The following is a 25,384-nucleotide window of genomic DNA, read 5'->3' as shown; positions in this document are numbered from 1 at the left end:
GCGCTAAAGAAAGAGGCTGACCCATTTGGAGGAGCGCCGATCGAGAGCACCAAGACATCATGCCATCAAAAAGAATTTCATCTTGTCATACCAACGCCACTGCCTCCCGATCGGCAGAGAGTCAAGCTAATAACCAAGTGCAGCCATCAGTGATCGGAACTCCTCTGCCAGCCCAGCCAGCGTTGGTCATGATAGACCAATTCAACCTGCTTTTCCAACATGTTCAAACTCTGACGGCCGACATTCAGGCAATCTAAACTGTTCTTGCGCCTCCATCGACGATGCCACAACCTGATTAGGTTGTCCTCACGCCTCCTTCGGTGGCTCCACTACCAAATCTGGCTTCACAGCCATTGCCACTACTAGAACAGTCACGAGCGCCTCCATAGAGCTCGAAGAGGAGGCAGACCCGATAGAGCCGCTTCAAAACTCGGAAACCAAAAAGACGACAATCTCTAAGTCCTCGATCAAGGCACGATTCAACCCCTGGTCACCGATCTCCCCAACATTCCGAGGCCTGCACTGCCAGGGACTTTGCTATTAAAAGGCAGTTTTGAGAGATCGATGAGCGGATAAATGCAAGTCGCAACATCCCCACGGCACCCTATGATGGGTTCAATAATGACCCACCTTTTGCTCTGAGAATTATGCAGGAGCCGCTCCCTCGACACTTTAAGGCTCTATAGTTTGAGATCTACGATGGGACCACCGACCTCGTTGATCATCTTGAAACTTTCAAGACGGTGATGCTCCTCCATGGAGCGACTGACGCCATCCTTTGTCAAGCTTTTTCCACTACTCTAAAGGGAGTGGCTCGGCATTGATATTTTAACTTGAAACCAACTTTGATCCATTCTTTTGAAGAGTTGAGCTAGTCTTTCATCGGCCACTTCATCAACAACCGACGACAGTAAAAGCGATCCGACTACCTCTATACCATCAAGCAAAAAAAAGAAGAGCCAATTTGAGCTTTTGTTAGCTGCTTTAATGCGGCGACCCTGGAGGTCTAAGATCTGAATCAGTTCATCGTGATATCCACGATGATGGACGGACTTCTGAAGGATGACCTCAAGAAGTTGTTAATAAAGACCTATCCTCGAAAGTATCCTGATATGTTGGCTCAAGCAGAGAAGTATGCTTGTACGGAAGACGTCTTCATCGAAGATGATACCCTTGTCGGTTATGTTGTGGTAGGGAGCAAAATAAGGAGTGCTCCCCGAGGTGGGAGGAGAGAATCCATCAGCGCTTCAGGTCCCCATTTCAGAAGAGGAAAAATGGAGCCCCTCCTCTGAACCACCGACCTCGAAGCCCTTAGAGAAGGGATCGGTGCGCCTCTCTGTCAAAGAGATATACAAACTTCACTCCACTGAATGCACCTAGGACTCAGATGCTAATGGAAATAAGGAGATAGCTCCTAGAGCTGAGGAGACTTCAGACATTCCTAAATTAGAGGGATCCGAATAAATATTATCTGCATCACCGCGACCACGACCATGACACAGAAGAGTGTATCCAACTCCAGGATGAGGTCAAAAATTTTATCATGCATGGTTGTCTCGATCGATTTATCCTTTGAAAGCAGGAGCGGTGAGAAAGACGATGGTGGAAATCCCCTCGGCCGGCAAAGCAACCACGATAAGTAGGGCTACAAGAAGACCAACCCCCAGTCGGCATAATCAATGCCATTACTAGAGGGCGTGGAGCTGGAGGACTCAGCGAGGATGAGGAGGCAATGAAGAGGCAAAGGATTAGGGAGCTGATTACCTTCATCGAAGGGATACCTAAGGAATTCAATTTTCGCACAATGACGCGGTTGTTATAACCTTAAATATTACAAATTATGATGTATGCTGCATCCTAATCGATAATGGAAGCTCTGCTAATATCTTGTTTTATGATGCTTTCTCAAAGATGGGAGTATCGGATGATCGGTTAGGGAGGATGGACTCTCCACTTGTCAGATTTACCAAGGACTCTATCTCCGTCGAAGGAGTCATTACTTTGCCTATGAAGGCCGATTGATTCTCCATCCGGTCTACTACTCAGGTTGATTTCTTGATTGTCTGAGCATCCTTAGCTTACAACACCATCCTCGATCGATCAGGCTTAAACGTGCGCTGAGCTGTCGTGTCCACGTACCATTAAAAGATGAAGTTTCTAACAATGAATAGAGTTGGAGAAGTCTGTGGAGATTAGGATTTGGCATGTCATTATTATAGCATCACTTTCTAAGAAGGTCGTCCCACCTAGTCATACTCGATCGAGCGCTAGATACCCATGACGAGTTGACTGAGGAATGAGGAGAGTGTTGAAAAATGTATCCTAAAGTCAATTATCAATCTGTTGACAATTGAGCTCATTGTAAATTACATATGAATTACTTATTAATAAAAGTTATTTGATATTTTCATCATAAATTATGTATCTTCTTTATTAAACTCCTGTGTTATGATGAAGTCCTTAGAACTATTTTTAATTGATAAATAAGGATTTATCATATAGTGTTTAAATTAGTTCGTAACCAAATAATGCATTATTAACTAGGACAATAACATTCATCAAATATAGATCGTTGTGTGCCATATGGGTTGGTTATCTTTATAAACAAAGAGGTGGAGATATTGGTATGGCATGCAAGTAAAATATAATAGTACATTTCACTAAACATGATCTAGCTCGAAGTACTCTGCTGTCAAGAGTAGCTCACGAAGGATATGGGTATAAGTATCCCTCCGAATTGAGATCATCAAGATGACTTGCAAATAACTCACTGTACTTTTATGCCAGACTATCTAAATTTTTAATTCAATGACAGAAGATTTTTGGGTACAATCAAGTACCTACGAAGTCGGTGTGTGATCAAGATGGAATTGATCACTCTTAGTTTCAGAAGTTAATGCTATATTATGTTTCAATTCAACAAAATCTTGATCAGGATTGTCCTTGTGAGGAGTCACAGAATTTATGAGGTTGAGACACATTATAGATATACTAACTAAGAGTTGATAGTTTAACTCTGAAGTCATCCTGGGCACTGAGGGTCAAAGGGATGAATTATACGGTAACCATATGCCAAGGGTTCTTGAATGTTGCTTTACAATCATTCGGCCTATTCGAATGTCGGGTACCATTGCTAGATGGTTACTTCGATTAGTATAGAAATTTATTTTCATGCTACTATCTTAGGTTCGAACCTATGGGGTCACATACAAAAGAAGTTTCTATCTGATCAGATGGCTGATCAACGATTAAGAATCGTTTAAAGGTATAATCGTCAATATGATTGATGATTAACCTTATGCAAAAATTATGATAAAATAATTTGCTAAGTGTTAGTAAATTAATAGAGGATTAAGTAGCAATTAGATTGCTGATTAACTTAATTTAATTGAGTAATGAGGTTCGGATCAAATTTAATTGAATTAGATTCAATTAGGTCTGATCTGATTAGGTTATAAGATAACCTAATCACATAGGATGTTTGATTCCTGATTTGATCATGACTTGAATTCGATTAACTTTTAATTAAATTAGAATTTAATTGAAGTGGTTGAGTGTCTAATTGGATTAGGTTCTCTTATTTAATTAGGTCTAACTAAATTAGATTTGGATAAGAACCTAATTAAATCAAGTTTGAGTCCAATCGGATTGGACTTGCCCATTGTGCCAACCACCCAACCCCATGCCATTCCTCATGCTGATTTGATATGGGTGTGAAGGTTTGCACACCTTTCAAAGGTTGGTCGCCCACTCTAGTTAAGGTTCAAGTAGTTAGGATTATCTTAGATCAAATTGAATTTGAAATTTAACTTTGAATTAGGTTTGATTTTGAATCAAGCCAACTCTATCTCATCCAAACCACCTCTCCCTTTGTCACCATTTTAAAGGGCTAATTTTTTGTGCATGGAATATCAGATTTCATCGAGAAAAATTTTGGTGGGGCGTGAGGTATTGGGGTGAGCTTCTATTTTGGCATGTGAGATAGAGGGGAGCTAGCTCCTCTTGGATGAGTGACCTAGATTCTAATCTAGGATTTTGGATGAGTAGAAAAATGAAGAGAGAAGAAAGTTCTCCTCCCTCATTCCACCACTACCTCATCTTCTTCTTTTGCCTTCGGCTTCGAAAGAGTCCGAAAGATTGAAAGAGGTGTGAACATCAACTATCAAGAAGATCTCTATGCGAGATAGCACTTTCGGAGAGATCAATCAGCGTCAGGACTTCATGTGGACGTCCTATAGAGATCGGACATCCTGTGCAGCTGCGAGTAATCAGAAGAACCTCAAATCCATGATTGACAGTTGCGGTGATCAGTTATCCGCACTCAGATATCAAGTTCTGAACTCAGATTTATCGTAGATATGATCTACAGTATTGCTTTGATCACATAGATTTGATCTATATTTTTTCGGCTTTTAGATTTTTATGCATAATATTTTATATCATAGATCCTAGCATAGATGGTTTAATGATCAGAACATATGTATGATTATATTAATATGATTAATCTATAGTTATTCCACTATGATTAATTTTGAAAAGTTTTAAAATATATTCATGAAACTCTTGCTGGTTTCCATCAGTGGTATCAAAGCCTATGTTCGTTATGATATGTATTAGAGACCTTAAATATATCATGAATTAAATTAATTAGTTGAGAATTGATGTTATTTAATTTATTTTATAGGAAATTAATGGAGACCCAAATATGTCTAAATAGTCAAAACTCAAGTACCAAAGCTCCACCAAAGCTAACATGGGTGCATGCCGTTCAAGGCTTGAAGCTCGCCTTCAGTGAAAACCATAACATTAAATGAGAAAGCCCATGGTATATTTAATGCTCCAAGAGGAGTAAAGTGAGTGCTGTGAGTTGGTTCCAAACAAAGCATTTAATTGGCTTCTAGTTTTCTTCCACGTGGTCCATGCTGTACCAACAAAAGCTATATGGCTTCTTCCCACGAAAATACTTGAACGTTGATCGGACGCTGCAAGCATTCAAATAAATATGGGAGAAAGGGAGCCGTGCAATGCATAAACCATGCAGAATGTGAAACGGACACACCTGGAATGTGGAACCAATGCGTGAACTGCAGAACCAACGCGTGAACTACAGAATAGATGCGGGAATGCAGTGTGGAAGTTTTGATGTGATACAGACGCGGCTTGGATTTTTATTTAAAGAGAAACCATAGGAACGAAAGGGGGGAGACATGCTAGACACCGCCATTCTTTGTCTCTTCTCCTATCATTCTCATTCCATATTTTATCTAGCCTAACCCTCCAAACATCCAAAAAGCTTCCACCATCCATCACATACCAGCCCCCCCTCTTCCATCTCCAACCTTCCAAACAATCCATCTGCTCAACCCCAGGATGTCAGCGCGCTAAAGTTCCATGGAAGGCTAGACTCCTCCAACTCGGAAAGACGATGAAGCCTGCAACACAGATTTATTTTCTTTATCTTATATTTATTTTCTATACAATTAAATAAAGAATTATTTTATGCTTCATGCTCATTTGATATTCTTTCTTATTTCTTTAGAGGTTTAGATTCGACGTGTATGACTTATACTTTTCACAAACGTACCGTGATCTACAGATACGGTACATGCTAGGAAAGATAGATCATTACATTTCAAGTTCGAGTTTCTAACTGGTAGTTGAGTTAAGGTAATCTATACTCTGGACGGACGAGCCATAATTCAAGGATATGATTCATACCTATTCGAGGTAAATTATGCTGCTTCTTAATTACAAATCTCATCATTGCGACATAAAAGTAAAAGAAAATAGAATTTGTTTTACACGATGGATTCTAAATTTTTGAGATTTCTTTTCTATTTAATTTTTTTTCATAAATTAAACTTAAATTATTATTTTCTTAGTAATTAATTAAAATCAATCCTCTCTTTCTTTTATTAATTATAAATAATTGTTCAAGATTCCTGTGAAATGATCCTGATTCACCCTAGCTACGTAGTAAATTAGAATTAGATTTATTTTTGGTGCCCTGACGATGTGCATCATATTTTGGCATCGTTGTCGGAGATCTTGGTATGGTTAATTTTTTTTAAAAAAAATATTATAAATATTTGCTTACTTGCTGAATTGCTTTAGTTTATTTTCTTTATATTCTTGAGTTAACTTTTAATATAATTAAATTTTTTTATTTTAATTACTTAAAAAAATAAAAAAAAATTATCTCTATATTGATACCTCATAAACCATTTAGAAAATTAGAGACTTAATCATAAAATCTGAAAAGAGAAATAAATTGATTTAATTTAGTCTTGACTGTATGCTAATTACAAAGATTGGATATCTTGGTTTGTTGCATCTCATCTCCATAATTAATCTTAAGGACAATAACCCATTAATCAAATAAGATGGAGATTTGATCATCTTTCTTTGGCCCAAAAATTATATCCTTCATTTTGTATTAAACCAAGCCTTAATTTTAAAATTAACTAGACGTCAGCCCTAAAAATTTCGAGCTCAATAGGATAAGAAAGCTCTAGAGTTGAACTGAGTGCAGATTGGTTAATTGCTCGGTGTCTAAGGCAAGTGGTTAAAGAAAGTGATTTTCAATTGGTTTCGTTGACTGACCTGGCCAACTCAGTTGGTGTATAAGGAAAGCAATGAGCAGGGAACCTCCCACATCTGACACTTATCTGGTCGAGTCATTTAGTCAGTCTTGAGCTTGGAGTGCTCAAAGGCGGCCTTGAAAGTTAAGAGCTGTCTAGATCTAGGTTAACCCTAGAATAGAAAGTACATGCTTGTCTAATTTGATTGTAATTAACACCTAAACATTAACTAATTTCTCCCTTCTCATAGTTTTAAGATTCTTAGGTTCTTCTCTTTAGATTTCTTTCATTCTTTTCTCACTTTATTTAAATAAAAAAAAACTAAAATTTTTCGTGTGTGCTCTAAAATATAATTGTAGGGTGTATGCTCGGTCGTAGATCGTTACGATCAGAAATTCAATCTTTTGATCCAGAAATAGAAAGAACCTTTAGAGCCAACAGACGTAAAAATATGGAACGAAATCAGGAGAATGATCCACCTAGGTAGTTGAAAGAGTACTTTACTCCTTCCACATATACTTACTCTCCTTGTATTCAAGTGCCCCCTGTGAAGGTCACCCAATATGAAATTAAGTCCAGTATAATCCAAATGTTACCTTCATTTTATGGACTTAGTAATGAGGACCCTTATAAATATCTTGAAGAATTTCTTGAGATATGCTCAACTATCAATATTCACAACTTCTCCGATGATGCTCTTAGGTTAAAATTATTTCCTTTCTCACTTAAAGACAAAGTCAAATACTGGCTACATACTTCGGATTCCATGACTATATCAACCTGGGACCAGCTGCAAGGAGAGTTTCTGAAAAAATATTTTTTCATAGGAAAAACTAATCAAATAAAAAAAATCATAACTAGTTTTTCCCAATTAGATGGAGAAATATTTCATGAAACATGAGAGAGGTTAAAAGATCTTATTAGAAAATATCTCCACCATGTTGTACCCAAATGGCAGTTAATCCAATATTTTTATGATGGGCTATCTGAAAGACATCGACAAATGGTTGATGCATCATGCAGTGAAACATTCATGCTCAAAAGTGAGGAAGAGGTATGGCAACTATTTAAAATTTTAAGTGAAAATTCATTACATCATATGTCTGCCTCCATTAGAGATAAACCCATGTTAAACCCAAAGAGAGGTGGAATATATGAAGTAGGAAATTCAATAGATATCCATCATAAAGTAGATGAATTGTCCCAAAAGATAGATCAATTATTAAGTATGGGACATTCCTCTTCTCCATCTTGTCAGATGCAAGATATATGTGCATTATGTTCGAGCCCCACTCATTGTGTGAATGATTGTCCAGTTGCACCATAATTTTCTGAATATGTACAAGAATAAGTCCATCAAGCCCAAACTACTCATAGTCCAGGGAACAACCCCTATTCTAGTACGTACAATCCAGGATAGAGAAACCATCCGAATTTCTCATGAAAATCATAACCAGTGATTCCTCCAGTGCAATAAAGATCAGGTTATCCAGATGCGGTTTATAGACATCCATCTCAGTCACAATACCAGAACCCTCCTCAACCCACCCCGAGTACTCATAACTCGGCTTTCGAAGAAAAGGTGCTGCAAACACTTAACGGACTAGAAATGAATACCCAACTCCTTCACTCCCATACGCAATCAATAGCAAAGCTAGAGACCTAGATAGGTCAGCTAGCAACAGCTTTCAATAGGAGGGAAGAAGGCAAATTACCCAGTCAGCCTATTAATAACCCAAAAGGACAGTACATGGCTGAAAGCACCATTGGTCCTGAAATTTTTTCCGAACATGCCAAATTGATTATGACCCTTAGAAGCGGAAAAATCTTAAATCAACCTGAAGTAATTCAACAACAAGAGCAATCAATTCCAGCTACACCAGAAAAGAAGAAACCTGAAGAGAGGAAAGAACCTGTTAACTCAGCACCTGCACCTAAGGCTCCATTTTCTAGTGCTTTAGAATCTCCTCTGCCTCTTGATAAGAAGGGTATAAAAATGAATGAAATACTGAAACTATTTAAACAAGTCCAGATAAACTTACCCCTTCAGGATGCCATTAAGTAAGTTCCGACCTATGCCAAATTTCTAAAGGACCTGTGTATACAGAAATGAAAATCAAAGGCACAGATACCAAGAAAAGTCCACCTAACTGAGCAGACCAGCTCAGTTTTTCAGTAAATTATCCCACCCAAACTGAAAGATCCAGGTACCCCAATTATTTCTTGTGTCATAGGGGACCTCACGATTAAGAAGGCATTATTAGATTTGGGTGCAAGTGTCAACCTTCTCCCGAGCTCTGTATATGACCTATTTGGATTTGAAGAGTTAAAACCCACGACGGTGATCTTACAACTAGCAGACCGATCTATTAAAGTACCCCGTGGAATGCTGGAAGATGTGTTGGTAAAAGTAGATGAATTCTATTTTCTTGTTGACTTTCTTGTGCTGGATATGGAATTTGGCAGCAACCCTAGCCAAATACCGATCATCCTAGGTAGACCCTTCTTAGCAACCGCTAATGCTTGTATAAATTATAGGACCGAGGATATGGATGTATCTTTCAAAAATAAGAAGTTGAGGTTGAATATTTTCAATGCATCTCAGGGACCACCTACGTACGACCATAATGAGATCAACCTGTTAAAGGAAGTTGTAGAAGATAAAGCTCTTACCTTACTCAACTCAGATTCTTTACAGGCATGTCTAACACATTTTGCAATGAATAATTTTGATATCGATGGATACACTGAAGAAATACATGCTTTGCTAGAACCTCCCAATTTTAGCACCACTCCCCCTTGGACTGTAAAGTATGAATAATTACCAACTCAATCAAGTCCTCTGGTACCATCCTTAGAAGCACCACCTACTCTAGAACTAAAGCCTCTTCCTGTCATGTTGAAATATTCATTTTTTGGATCCAATAATACCCATCCAGTGATCATTGCATCTGACCTAACTACTGACCAGGAAGACAAACTTGTAAGGGTGCTAAAAAAGCATAAAGAGGTTATAGGATGGTCGATTGCCGATTTGAAGGGTATAGATCCTTTTATTTGCATGCATCATATTCACTGCAAGGTTGAGGGAAAACCGCTTAGGGACATGCAACGAAGATTGAATCCGAATATGCGGGAAGTCATGAAAAAAGAAGTAGTGAAATGGCTAGATGCTGGAATTATCTATCCAATTTTAGATAGCCAATGGGTTAGTCCAACCCAAGTAGTACCTAAGAAGTCAGGTATTACCATAGCAGAGAACAATAAGGATGAATTAATTCCTACTCGTGCAACAACTGGTTGGCGAGTATGTGTGAACTACCGAAAGCTGAAAGCCGTTACTAGGAAAGATCATTTTTCTTTGCCTTTTATTGATCAAATTTTAGAACGGCTAGCAGGATAAAGTTTCTTCTATTTTCTAGATGGATATTCGGGATATAACTAGATCTCGATATTCCCTGCTGATCAAGAAAAGACTACCTTCACATGCCCATATGGAACATTTGCATTTAGATGTATGCCATTCGATCTCTACAATGCACCAGCCACTTTTCAACGATGCATTTTGGCCATCTTTTTTGATATTGTCGATAAATTTTTAGAAGTCTTCATGGATGATTTTTCAGTATTTGGCTCTACCTTTGATGACTGTCTTCAGAACCTAGCCAAGGTTCTCCAACGATGTGTAGAGACAAATTTGGTTTTAAGTTGGGAGAAGAGCTATTTTATGGTTCGTGAGGGAATCGTGCTTGGACATATTGTATCCAAGCGGAGGATCGAAGTAGATAAAGCAAAGATTGAAGTAATCTTGAAATTGCCTCCCCCAACCTCGGTTAAACAAGTGCGATCCTTCCTAGGCCACTCAGGTTTCTATAGGTGCTTCATTAAGGATTTCAGCAAGATCTCACGACCCTTGTGCAACTTGCTTGCCAAGAAAATTTTTTTTGATTTTAATGAAGATTGCCTAACTGCTTACAATAAACTCAGAACTGCCTTAACCACTACACCAATCATAAAATCTCTGAATTGGACCCTACCATTTGAAATCATGTGTGATGCTTCTGATTATGCTGTAGGGGCAGTCCGTGGGCAAAGGTTTAATCGAGAACCGCATGTAATATATTATGCAAGCAAAACTCTTTCAGATGCTCAATTGAATTACACCACAACTGAAAAAGAGTTGCTCGCTGTTGTATTTGCCCTAGATAAATTTAGATCATATCTTTTGAGCTCCAAGGTCCTAGTATACTCCGGTCATACAGCGCTGAAACATCTGCTATCCAAAAAAGATACAAAACCTAGGCTGATTAGATGGATCCTTCTATTACAAGAATTCGATTTAGAAATTTTAGACAAAAAAGATTCAAAAAACTTGGTAGCAGATCACATTTCTAGGATTCTGATAGAACACAATAGAGAAACGATCAGAGATAGATTTTCGGATGAACAACTCTTTTCAATGTCTTCCATTGGTCTTCCCTGGTTCGCTCATATAGTCAATTACTTGGCTGTGGGACAAATACCATCACATTGGACCCAACAAGAAAAAAAATAGATTTTTGTCCCAAGTAAAGTACTATTTCTGGGAAGAATCAGAGTTGTTCAAATATTGCCCAAATCAAGTAATCTGACGTTGTGTCCTCGAGTGTGAAGTCCAAAGTATTCTTAACTTCTGTCACTCGCTAGCATGTGGGGGATATTTTAGTGGAAGAAAAACTACAGCAAAGGTGTTGCAGAGTGAATTTTATTGGCCGATACTATTCAAAGATGCATATGAATTCAGTCGTAATTGCCTGCAATGCCAACAAACAAGAAATATTTTGAGAAAAGATATGATGCCCCTATCCCCTATACTTGTAGTAGAAATTTTTGATGTTTGAGAAATTGATTTCATGGGACCCTTTCCCTCATCATTTGGATTCGAGTATATTTTGATAGCAGTGGACTACATATCAAAATGGGTAGAGGCTATGGTAACCCGAACTAATGATCATAAAGTCATGATCAAGTTCATTCAACATAACATCTTTAGTCGATTTGGATGCCCAAGAGCCATAATTAGCGATGGGGGTATACACTTCACGAATAAGCACTTCAACATGCTAATGAAAAAATATGGAATAACCCATAAAGTCGCCACACCTTATCACCCCCAGATAAGTGGCCAAGTTGAGGTGTCCAATAGAGAGATCAAGCATATTCTTGAAAAAATGGTAAGGCCCGATAGAAAAGACTGGTCAGCATGCTTGGATGATGCATTATGGACTTACCATACTGCTTTTAAAACATCCATAGGAATGTCTCCTTATCGACTTGTATTCGATAAAGCTTGTCATCTACCAATGGAATTGGAACATCGTGCATTTTGGGCCATAAGGCAATTTAACTTTGATATGAAAAATACGGGTTCCAATAGGAGACTTCAACTAAATGAACTTGAAGAGCTATGCAATGAAGCGTACAAGAGTGTCAGAATTTATAAAGCTCGAACTAAAGCATACCACGACAAATTCATTGCACGAAAAATATTCGAGCCCAATCAAAAAGTTTGGCTCTTCAATTCTAGATTGCGATTTTTTCCTGATAAACTTCGTTCACATTGGAACGGACCTTTCATTGTAACTCATTGTCCTATGGAGCTATAGAACTCAGAGATCCTAAATAGGGGAACACCTTTAAACTAAACGGTCAGCGATTGAAACCTTATATAAATGGAATTAGCGATGGAGAATTAATTGAATCTATTGATCTAATGGATCTAGTACCGCCATGATACTCAGTTCAGTCTGACTGAAGACTTTAAACTTAGTGCTCCTGGGAGGCAACCCAGTTTATATATTTTTTTAATTATCTAGCTTCTTTTCTTTTCATAAAAAAATTCAAGAAAGGCAATCAGCCAAGTTGGGGGGAGCATCTCATCCAAAGCCCAGATGGAGTCATGAACTAATCACGCCCACAAAGGAAGAATCTCTCACCTGACAATGAATGAGCACATCACATCCAGGTGGTATCTTTTCTTGTAATTTCTTTCTCTATTCTACTTTGTTATTTTCTTTATCCATTGGGGGCAATGGAAATAAAGTTGGGGGGGAGAGAATAATTAAATTAATCAAGTCCTCAAGTATGACCATAATCAGTTTTGTGTACCAAATTTTGTCTTGATTTGAAGTAAATCAGGTGTTCTAATTGATGAATGATTAATGGTTTAGATAATTTTAGAGATATTGAGGGGCAAATTATTAAGGAAGCCCAATAAATGGTAGGATTTAGACCAGAATAAATTTTGGAGTGATTCTAAAATCTCTTCTTACTGATTTTAATGAAGAATCTGCTTCATGGGAGTTGAGTGGAAAGGTCGAAGTATACAAAAGTTTCCCTTAGTATTTGCTTATATGCTTCAAAAAAAAAAAAAGGGTTTTAGCATTGTCTCATTGAGTAACCGGGCCCCTTCGCCTAAGTAAGCATTGTGGTTCGCATCAAAAGGTGAGGATGCAAGAAATCGTGTATAAAATTATATCTTTTTTTGGACTCGAGTCAGTAAATTCGAGGGGTGTTCTACACCTAATGCCCTAAAGCCAACTGGTTTGGGAGTCATTAACTGAAAACTTGCTACAAGGGTCAGCAAGAAAATTTTTTTTTTAAAAAAAAAGAAGATAGAAGATAATAAAGGAGACTAATTGTAAGAAGATAATAGACTCAACTCATATCTAGTTAGAGGATTTAAAGAGTAGAGTTGGGAGTCGGTAAAAGAAGATCTCTAAGAATTTTTATGGACTTCACTCAACCACTGATGGGTAAAATTAATAATCCAATAAAATACTTCTTTGATTGTCTAGTCAGGCATCAACTGACTTTAGAGCTACCTAATATTACTTTTAATTCAAAGACAAGTCAGTACCCATTATTAATTTTTCTATTTTACTCGAGGATGAGCAAAAGCTAAGCTGGGAGGTGTGATAAATATGAGAATTAATATATTAGAGACCTTAAATATATCATGAATTAAATTAATTAGTCGAGAATTGATGTTATTTAATTTATTTTACAAAAAATTAATGAAGACCCAAATATATCCAAATAGTCAAAACTCAAGTACCAAAGCTCCACCAAAGCTAACATGGGTGCATGCTGTTCAAGGCTTGAAGCTAGCCTTCAGTGAAAACCATAACATTAAATGAGAAAGCCCATGGTATATTTAATACTCAAGGAGGAGTAAAGTGCTGTGAGCTGGTTCCAAACAAAGTATTTAATTGGCTTCTAGTTTTCCTCCATGTGGTCCATGCTGTACCAACAAAAGCTATATGGCTTCTTCACATGAAAATACTTGGACGCTGACTGAACATTGCAAGCATTCAAATAAATATGGGAGAAAGGGAGCCGCACAATGCATAAACTCACGCGGAACGTGAAACAGACACACCGGAATGTGGAACCAATGCGCGAACTGCGGAACAGACACGAGAATGCAGTGTGAAAGTTTTGATGCGACACATATGCGGCTTAGATTTTTATTTAAAGAGAAACCATAGGAACAAAAGGGGAGAGACATGCTGGACACAGCCATTCTTCGTCTCTTCTCCCATCATTCTCATTCCATATTTTATCTAGCCTAACCCTCCAAACATCCAAAAAGCTTCCACCATCCATCACATACCAGCCCCCCCCTCTTCCATCTCCAACCTTCCAAACAATCCATCTGCTCAACCGCAGGATGTCAGCGTGCAAGAGTTCCATGGAAGGCTAGACTCCAACTCGGAAAGACGATGAAGCCTGCAACACAGATTTATTTTCTTTATCTTGTATTTATTTTCTATGCAATTAAATAAAAAATTATTTTATACTTCATACTCATTTGATATTCTTTCTTATTTCTTTAGAGGTTTGGATTCGACGTGTACGACTTATACTTTTCACAGACATGCCATGATCTACAGATACGGTACATGCTAGGAAAGATAGATCGTTATATTTCAAGTTCGAATTTCTACCTGGTAGTTGAGTTAAAGTAATCTATACTCTGGACGGACGAGCCATAATCTAAAGATACGGTTCGTACCTATCTGGGATAAATTACGTTGCTTCTTAATTACAAATCTCATTATTGCGACATAAAAGTAAAAGAAAATAGAATTTGTTTTACATGATGGATTCTGAATTTTTGAAGTTTTTTTTCTATTCAATTTTTTTTCATAAATTAAATTTAAATTATTATTTTTTTAGTAATTAATTAAAATCAATCTTTTTTTTATTAATTATAAATAATTATTTGAGATCCCTGTGAAACGATCCTGATTCACCCTAGCTACGCAGTAAGTTAGAATTAGGTTTATTTTTGGTGCCCTAACGACGCACATCAATATGACATATATGCATATTAGATCTCAAATTTTATATTTTTCATATGTGATATATTAGATTAGATGTCTGAATAGCTAAGTACTTAGATTGGATGGATCACCGACCGTTCGGTCATAAGAATAAATAGGGTTTAAAGACCCTCTCTTCCCATTCGATGGAATTTTCTTATAATGTGTTGGGATGCTATGTGATTATATCTCATGAAGGAGAATAGCAAAATCATTTTAGATTAACATAGATCTATTATTTGATACATTAGATCTAAAAATAATTAATTTATCATCACATGATCTAATATAAGATATCTTAAATCTTATCAATTGTTGATCACATGTGCTGCTTTTTTATACTAAAATTTGAAATCATAAATCGATTTTGATCAGATTTTTATGTATTTTTTATCTTTTTTTAATAGATTTTTAGATTTATTTTGAACAAATATTTCATGCATTTTAGATCTGTTTCGAACAGATTTTGCAGCAATTTTTTGAATAGACTTCAAATCTATTTTAGCATGGATTTTGATTCTGTTTTGAATAGAATTTTTATGAATTTATAGATTAGTTTAGAACTAGATTTTTATTTATATTCAGATCTAAGTTTTTGAAAAGATTTTCATGATTCTTAGATTTGAAATTAATATTTTATATGATATAAAAATTCAAGTTCAAATATGAAATTATTCTATGTGAAATCATGTTTAGATTAGATATAAAAAGGATTTCATAATATGAAACTATTTCAATGTCTAATGGTCATATACTTAATTGAGAATTAAGTTATGAAAATTAAAGATCTAGTTTGAGAATGAAAGATCTAAAGATATTTCATAAATCATAGGCAATGGGTTAGCTTGAGTCAGATCTTTTAATTGGATTAGACCTAAGGTTAGAATCAAATATAATATGGACTAATTAGAGATATTGATTAAATTTAATCAAGAGTTGAATTAGATTAAATCAGAATTTTTTTAGATCAAATATAATAGTTGTAATTGGTCAATTCCATATCTTTGATTTGACCAAATGGACCTGATTATGGCTTAACGATCGAGCCCTAGTCATTAGGCTGATCAAATCGAAACTAATTAATCAGTTGATATCTAAGATAAGTCCAGCAGTTCTGATCGATGGTTTTTAATTGGCAACCGCTTATCTAACTATTTTGATGGTGTTTAAGGCAAGCTTGGCACACCCTCCCATCGATCTCACTTACTTGATCAACTTGATGAATTATGTTTTGATTATATCGCTTAGTGATTCGAGTTGACCCTGTTGGAATTTTTACAGATGCTGATGTATGTAGATTTCAAATTTTTTTTAAATCTAAAATATAGCTAAAAATTCAGATTAAAATAATTTTAATCTAAGCATGTATCATCATATTAAAGTACCTATGAATCTAGTTCATATGTTGAAATTAACATAAGCTGATTTTAGGATGAATGAATGAAAATATGTAATCAGTTCACATATCTGGATCGCTTTTCCTTTGCTTCGAACTTGTAACTGAAGTTGAATCCAATTCAATCTCTAGATCTGAGGCTGAATAGGTTCTGAATCAGCAGCATAAGTATCCTGCTTCTACGGATATCCATAGGGTTGACCTAGATAGGCTCCTCTTAATCCTACTTGCCTGAACTAAAAGTCTGAATAGGCTTGAACCAAGCTTGGATAGGCTTGAAATTATGAATCTTTTTGATTTTTTTTTTTGATTCTTGAAGAAATCAAGAATCTTTCTTGATCCCTCAACTAATCAAGAAGAACAACCATCAAGAAGTAGTTGTAACTAACTCTCAACAACTTAAGAAGAAGAGGATGAAACCAAACAACAACTTAGCGCCAACCAATTGACACCAAAACAATGTTGCTGCCCACCTCTCTAAAAGCTCCAACAAGGGGACACCAAGAGAGAGAGGGCATAGGCTAGAGAGAGGAAGGAGAGGAGAGGTGATGGGCACAGTAAAGACGGCAGCAAGGAAGGGAGAAAGTGAGATAATGAGAAGAGTAAGGGTAGGATCCTTTATATAGATAACATAAGGGTGTCCTAATCAAATTAGGATCCCTCTTTCTAATCATATTAGAAGTTCTAGCTTACATATACTTAGACCAAATAAATAGGGTGCTACCCATAACTCACCCACACTCATACCCAATGCTAGGTGTCCCATCATATGGGATCCAATTAAAAGTTTCAAATCAGCCCATATAGTTTCATAAATTCTCTTCAAAGATTCTTAATGAATAAAATCAAGAAACTCTTTCTTGATTTAATCTAAGCCATAAATTAAACATCCAACTATTGGATCTTATTGAATCACATTCAATTAGGTTCAACTTAAGTGTAGAAATTGGTTAATGCTTATTGTTGGGGTAAGTCAATTGATCCCCGATGCAAGTCAACCAACCTCCGACATCCGACTTAACAAAGATTGACCGACCAAACATACAATTCTGACTATGCATCGGCTGACACCGACTCATAATCGATGAACTGATTGATGCTCGGCTACTACCGACCAACAGCAGAATAATCTCCGACTTGAGACCATCGGCATATCAGAACTATCAGCCGATGGTCACTCAGACGTTCTATCGACATACCAAGATAACCGACATATAGTCGGCCAATCTACTCAATGTGCTGTAACCGTTATGAACGGTTATCGACTATGTGTCACGATAATTAGTGAAGATTAACGACCCACTAACTTCATAATTATGATCTGATAATTTAGCATCATAAAAGTGAAACCATGTACTCGACGGTTACATCAGATTCACCTATAAGAAAAGGGTAAGAGAACAGTACTGATAAGACACTTCTGGCCAGAGCTCTGCTGCACTCGATACTCAAATTTACTACTGTTCACCAATTTTTGCTCTGACTTAAGCATCGAAAGGTCTCCACCAGACACAACTCCGATCTGTGAGGATGCTATTTTGCAGGTGCTCATCACCGATAACAGACGATAGAGAATTGGCCGCAACACTTATCATATAAGCAAACCAACTACAAAAAAAATTGGATTCACTCAGGTGCTAGTAAGATTAACATGAACTCAATAGGATTTTTCTAAATCCATATAAATTGATACTTTATAAGCCTAATTATTAACCAATCCAGATCTCCTCCCTTTATGTGTGACTCCATAGGTCTAACTCTATCTGATAGTGAAACATACTATGATCTCTAATATAGGTATCACTGAAACTTCTTTCAGTGGGTCAGAACAATTTCACTCTAACTTGATAAGGATCATTGATCCAAAATAATCTTATTGAGCTCTCACAATCCACCAGTGACATCTAGTAATATGTAGTGGCAACCCAGCAAAATCAAAATAAAATCTTTAGGTGTAGTTAATGTATGATATAGTCCCTCTATTGTGAGTCCTAACTAGATGGCAGGGATAAATCATCAAATCTCATCATCAATCATATGATAGATGTGATTAGCTCAAGTTCAATAGTGATTTCAAAGAAAAACTCTTTTTCATTAATCACACTGCTATGACCATAGACTTATGGACTCAGCTTCTCAAATCTCATAGAACTACTACTCTCTATCAAGATCGATAGATTTCATATAGATACATACATTGCTTGCACAGCTCAACCAACTGAAGCCAACATCCACTATAAAAACTCATGATCGAGTTAATATTTATATGTAGTCAAACTATAGTAGTCTCACTGTGAGCAACTGAGATACCATGATCAAAGGATCAGTCGTACAACTACAACATCGAGACAATCACTGATGATCTAATAGAAATGCATATGATCTCTCGTATGGTCATGCTTAGTATAAGTTGTTCTTTAACAATTACCCATATTTTCTACTCAGTGTCTCTGTATTGCAGACTAAAGACTCATCTATCTTAAAAAAAATGAACTATGCACCGATCTATCTGGATGGATTATCATTTTTGACTATCCTATAATCGAGAGCAATTTAAGAATCGATCATACATACCTTTAATTTTTAATTGTTAAGAATATATATCATAACATCAATTTCAAGGATAATTCAAGAACACATAACACTTGAATGAAAAAAAAACTTACCCTTTATTAATTAAATCAATAGTTTAGTACAAATATATGTCATAGAACAAAAATATGTTAGCCAACAATTAGCTTCTAGGACATACATCTAACAATCTTCCACTTGAACTAAAGCCAATTGACCATTAATCTAAACCCCATCTTCTCAAGATGGGCTTTAATTTTGGGCTGGCTTAACTACTTTGTCAGCAGGTCTGTCACGTTATTTGCGGAGTCTACTCTTCACACCTTGACATATTACTTCTCAAGATAGTCGTGTATGATATGGAACCGTCATTCAATGTGCTTTGATTTTTTATGAGACTGGGGCTCCTTAACAAGTGCTATGACTCCATTATTGTCATAATACAGTGGTATGGTATCCGATATCATTACACCAAGTTTCACGATAAATTTTTTGAACCAGAAGCCTTCTTTTGCGGCATTCGAAGCGACGACATACTCAGTCTCTATGGTCGAATTTGTGATGATGCTTTGCTTGGAATACTTTCAACTGATTACACCACCATTGCATACGAACACATACTCTGATGTAGACTTTCTATCATTAGGATCTGACATGAAGTCTAAATTTGTATAACCCTCAATCCATAATTCAGGCGCTCCTCCAAAAATCAAGAATAAATCTTTAATCCTTCGTAAGTATTTAAAGATATTTTTCACAGCTATCCAGTGCTCTTCACCTAGATTCGACTGATATCTGCTCGCGATACTCACAGCAAGGGTAATATCAAGTCGAGTATATAGTATGACGTACATGAAGCTTCCAATCATCAAAGCATAAGGGATCCTACTCATATACTTAATCTCCTCAAAAGTGCTAGGACACATTATCTTGAAGAGTCGAATACCATACTTAAGGGGTACCAAATCCCTTTCGAAATTTTTAACACTGAACCGCTTCAGCATCTTTTCTATGTACAGCTTTTGTGACAAGCCAAGTATCCTTCTAGATCTATCTCTATAGATCTTTATCCTAAGGATATAGAATGCTTCTCCTAGGTCTTTCATGAAGAATTTTCTAGACAACCAAGTCTTGACTAAAGTCAGCATGGGAATATCATTCCCTATAAGAAGGATGTCATCGACATACAGTACGAGGAAGATAATGTTGAAAAATATATCCCAAAAATCAATCATCAATCTGTTGGTGGTTGAGCAACCTTGTATTATAATTGATTTATTAATAAATAAAATATATTTTTGGTATTTTCATCACAAGTTTTCATCTTCTAATGAACTTCATTATCGTGATGAAGTCTTTAGGACTATTTAGGTTCGATAAAGAGAGAATTTATCGATTAGTCCTTAAAACTGTTCATGATCAAATGATAGGCTGTTAATAAGGACGACAGCTTCTATCGGGCATAGGTTACTATAGGCCATATGGGTTAGTTGTCCTCTAAACCAAGGAGTGTGGAGACATTGGTATGGCATACAGGTGAGATGTAAGGGTACATCATCATTGAACGTGACCAACTCCAGAGTATTCTGCTGTCGAGAATGTCTCTGATGGGATATAGGTATAAGTGTTTCTTAGATCTGAGATCACCTCAATGACTTGCAAGCAACTCACTGTGCTTTGGTACTGGACTAACTGAATTTTTAATTCAGTGACGAAAGGCTTCTAGGCATGTCAAGTACTTGCGAAGTCAGAGTATGATCAAGATGGGATTTACCACTCCAAGAGTTGGAGAAGAATGAGTTGCTATATTTCAATTTAGCAAAACCTTGGCCAGGGTAATCCATCAGATGGATTTGATATTTTGAAATACAATGTGGACAACCTGATCAGAATTGATAATTAAACTCTGAGGTGTCCTATGAGCATTTTGGTCAAAGGGATGAATTATATAGAAACTATATCCGTATGGGTTCTAAGGATGTTGTTCTACACATTCGACCTATCCGATCATCGGATACCATTGCTAGATGGTCACTTCGATTGGTACAAAAATTTATTCTTGTACTACCGACTTAGGTTCGAACTTATGAGGTCATACACATTAGAGTTCATGATCTGATCGGATCATTGATCAATGATTAAGAATCATTCTAGGGTTAAACGATCAATACGATTGATATTTAACCTAGTGCAAGTGTTGCAAGAGGATCGATTAACAATTCGATTGCTAATTGGCTTAATTTGATTAAGTCAATAGATTGAGATTAAATCTAATTGAATATAATTTAATTAGATTTAGTTTGGGCTTGATTGGATCAAATTCAATTGGTTTATTGGATAAGCCAAGTGCAAGAAAAAATTAGTCCTAGTTCAATTAGGACTTGGGTCAACCTAATTTCTAATTCGATTAAAAAATTAAATCAGATTTAAATTTAATTTAATTTGATTAAATTAGATTTTTAATTGGATTAGGACCTATTTTAATTGAGTTAATTTGGTTTTGATTTGATTTGGTTTGAGAAACCAAATTTGAACAAGTAATAGATTGAATCCTAGTAAGACTAGGATTCCACCTTACGCCACCTAAGCCCCCCAGGCTCACTCTCTCTTATTTTGTGTGACAAAACCTTCTCTCTCAAGCCTTCATACATGCCCAAAGCTTTCTACTCTTTCTCTTTTACATGGAATGTGGTTGTGGACTAAGTCAAAGTAGGAATTAGTTTGGATTTCAAATTCTATGAGATAGAATTTTAGGAAACTAAAACTCTTTCTTTATGGCACTGATTTTATCCAAATTTTTTTTGAGATTTTTATGACTTTTATGGCACATATTGTGCACCCTTTTCTAGTAATCCATGACAGAAAAAGAAGGAGGGGGCATCCAAGAGTTGGGCACCACTTGTCTTGCCCTGTTTGAATTTTTCTTGACTAGATATTTGACCTAGATAAGGATTCTTCATATCTCATTATTTAAGATAAATTTCTTCTTAAGATTTTTATGGATTATAGAGCATTGAGAGACCTTTAGGACATGTGAAAATCAGGGAGAAAGAGTATAGGGGTGTGGAGATATAATAGACATAAAATTAAGGTCTAGGTGAAAGCAAAGAGAAGAAGAAGAGGGCCTTCTTCTAGGGTTGCTGAGTTCACCTCTTTCCTTCCTCCATCTGTGAGTTTTTTGAGAGTGTCTCACATCTAAAATTTTTTCTCCTACTTTTTATCTTTGGAAGAGTCCAAATCAAGAAGAAGGAGGCATCTGATCGATCATAGAAGAAGGATCAGCATAGTACTAGCATACTGTGCTGATTTTCTGGATCAGAACTTCTGATCGTGATTCATGGGCTCGTATGGATGACTCCTAGAGGCCGGATGCATGTGTGGCTCGCAACATCATCCTCAAGTCTAGATCAACAAAGTTAGAACGTCTAACTTGTAAGATAATAGATCCGATCTATTATATTTTACATACATTAGATGTAGTATAGAAACATGTTGATATGATCAATATGTAGTTCTTGTTCTTTATATTTTAATTTTTGATTTAATATCATATAATAATCATGTAATAGAATCTTAGATCTAGAGATTCTTTAATTTTATAAGATAAATTTTGATTTATTTTAGTCTTCCGCTGCCTGATCTTGAAAAAATCTCAAGATCTAACCCAAAAATCCTAGATCTGATTCCTTCAATTGATATCAAAGCTTAGGTTGTTTATTCCATGATTATTTATACATACTTAGATTATTTTTTAGATTATATCTAATTTTTAATCTAGTTGTTAAATCTTAAATTAAAATTTTTAGATCAATCACGAACTGTAGGTTGTCCTATTGTAAGGTTTATCTCTTACAGGGCAAAGATTATCCTAATTCATGTAGATCTATCTTTAATCATAAATTTGTTAGATGTGATCCAGATTAAATTTATAATTTATTAAATTTAAAAAATATTTAAATCTAAAATAAAATTTTTTTATTAATAATTCTTGCACAAAGAACCATCATATATTTATCTGAAAAATTTTCACAGTTTAAAGTTGAAATTGTTTCAATTACATGAACCAGTTTAGATTAGATCTAAAGTAGTTTCATGCTTATTTTACTTGTATTTTGATTATGAATCAAACATGCAACTTGATTGGTAGAACCATGTTGTAAAAATATTTTACAAATATAAATTTTTTTTTTAAAAAGCCGAACTCCAACCCTCAGCCTAAAACTTAATTAAGAATTAAGAAGTTGTTTGATTAAGTTCTAGGATTGTGAATTGAAGAACCTAAGTCACAAACCATAACACATTGGGTTAATGGGTTAGTGAAAATTAGGTCCATTAATTGGGTCAGACCTAAGGTTAGATTAAAGATAGACTTAATTAGAGAATTGACTAAATCTAATCAATTATTGTCTTAGATTAGGTCAAGGATTCTCTAGATCAATTACAATAGTTGTAGTTGGTCAAGTCCATGTCTTTAACGAGAACCAAATGGACTTGATTTTTGGCTAAGCGATCTAGCACGAACTGTTAGGTTGATCTAATCAAAACTAATCAAACCAGTTGGTATCTAAGGTAAATCAGATCAGTGGTTTTTAATTGGCAGCCCGCTTACCTGACCATTTCTGATGGTGTCTAAGGCAAGCTTTGATAGACCCTCTCATCGATCGAACTTATCTGGACTCTTGATGAAATTATATTTTGATCGGATCACTTGACTATTCGAGCTGACCCATGTCAGCTAGGTAAATCAGTGTAACTGATTTAGGTGCTCTTAGATCAGCCCTTTTGATGGTCTCCCTTAAGCTGACTTGGTGAAGCCAGCAGAAGGATCATGATAAGCTGGTTCATCTGACCTCCTCTTCTAAATCAATTAAATCTTTTAAAATTATTAGATCTTTAAAATAAAATAGTTATGATGATAACTAGATCATAGCCTCCCATTAAGTGGATGATAATGGGTCCATCAGTTGGATAATCATTGGAAGCCCAAAGGCCTGGTGCTTATCGGCTGATGGAATTGTCATTCATAATATGATTTTTTGACTGCATCTTTCTAAATGGTGGTTAGGTTAGCCAACCAAAGTTGGGCCTAATCATTCATTGGCTAGATGGGTCAAGTATGGTCATATTAATGGTTGGACCTAACCAGACCTTTTCAGTGGAGGCCAAAGCCTACTGATTAGGGATTGGGGCAAAATTAAAATTACTAGAAATTATTTAAAGAAATAATTGGTTATGAACCTACCTTTAGATGTACATGGGTTGGCCAACCAAAGTTGGGCTTGTATGCAGTTTAAGTGGATTCTAGTACCTACTAAGAAATTAGAATAATTCTTCGAATTGGAGGTAGAGGCTACCAATTCGAATAAAATAGTGAGAGAAACCTTTTGATTAAAGTCTAAATCTTTAGATTTAATGAATCAATTACTAATTAGGTTATGATTTTTCTTTGTACAGATATGGTCACTTTTCTATCGCTCTGATCATTGTTGGACAATGAAAATTTGGTGGGACCCAACTTCGGTAGCTGGTATCAAAAGTTAAAGATAGTCCTGGAGCATGAACGGATCCTATATGTGATAACGAATCCTGTATTTGAGGAGTCAGCTGCCAATACACGTGAAACAGTCAGAGACACTTACCAGAAGTGGCTCAATGATCGGACCACGGTGCACTGTATCATGCTGGCTGCCATGAGCAACGAGTTCAATCGCAGATTTGAGACGACTCAGCCAAAGGACATGCTTCAAGTGTTGGAGGATGCATTTGACACACCCGATGATGTGGAGAGGCATAAGACTAGTTGTGCCATCTTCAACGTCAAAATGCGGAATGGTGCCTCTGTCACTGATCATGTATTATACATGATCGAGCTGATGGAGCGTTTAAGCAAGCTCGGCTTTCCCTTGCATGAGCAGCTTGGGAAAGATGCAATACTGAACTTGCTGTCCAAGTCTTATCTTCCATTCCTCACTCATTATAGAATGACAAAGCCTGAAGTAAACTACCACGGGTTACTAGGATTGCTTCAGAACTTTGAGAAGGATCACCAACTCCACAAGGAGTCGGTGAACTTAGTGGGAGGTTCATCTTTTGATTCTCATCCCTTTGAGAAAGGGAAGAAGAACAAGAAGAAGAAAGTGAAGAAGGTGCAAGTTCAGATTGGGACATCAGCGCAAGACCAGACCAGAAAGATCAAGCCCGATAAGAGTCCAGCTGAATGCTTCTTTTGCAAGAAGCGGGGGTACTGGAAGAGGAACTGTCCTCAGTACATTACCTCCCTGGATCCGAACAGGCAGAGAAAGAAGGAAGCTATTGCTGGGCAAGGTATTTATATGATAACTCCTTGTAATTTTTTTATTTCTGATATAACTGACTGGGTATTGGATACCGATAGCCCTTACCATATTTGCAATTCATTGCAGGGGTTGCAGGTCAGTAGGAGATTCAAGCAAGACGAGAGGTTCCTGAAC

General features: G+C 36.4%; 1 pseudogene; it reads right to left on the bottom strand.

Moving 5' to 3' along the window:
* Positions 1-7,428: 7,428 nt before the first annotated feature.
* LOC140852259 (small nucleolar RNA R71) lies at positions 7,429-7,526 on the bottom strand (annotated as a pseudogene).
* Positions 7,527-25,384: the final 17,858 nt, after the last annotated feature.

The sequence above is a fragment of the Elaeis guineensis genome, chromosome 10 (assembly GCF_000442705.2).
Source record: "Elaeis guineensis isolate ETL-2024a chromosome 10, EG11, whole genome shotgun sequence".
Classification (NCBI taxonomy): domain Eukaryota; kingdom Viridiplantae; phylum Streptophyta; class Magnoliopsida; order Arecales; family Arecaceae; genus Elaeis; species Elaeis guineensis.
The sequence above is the reverse complement of the archived record's forward strand: the minus strand, read 5'-3'. Positions and strand labels throughout refer to the sequence as shown.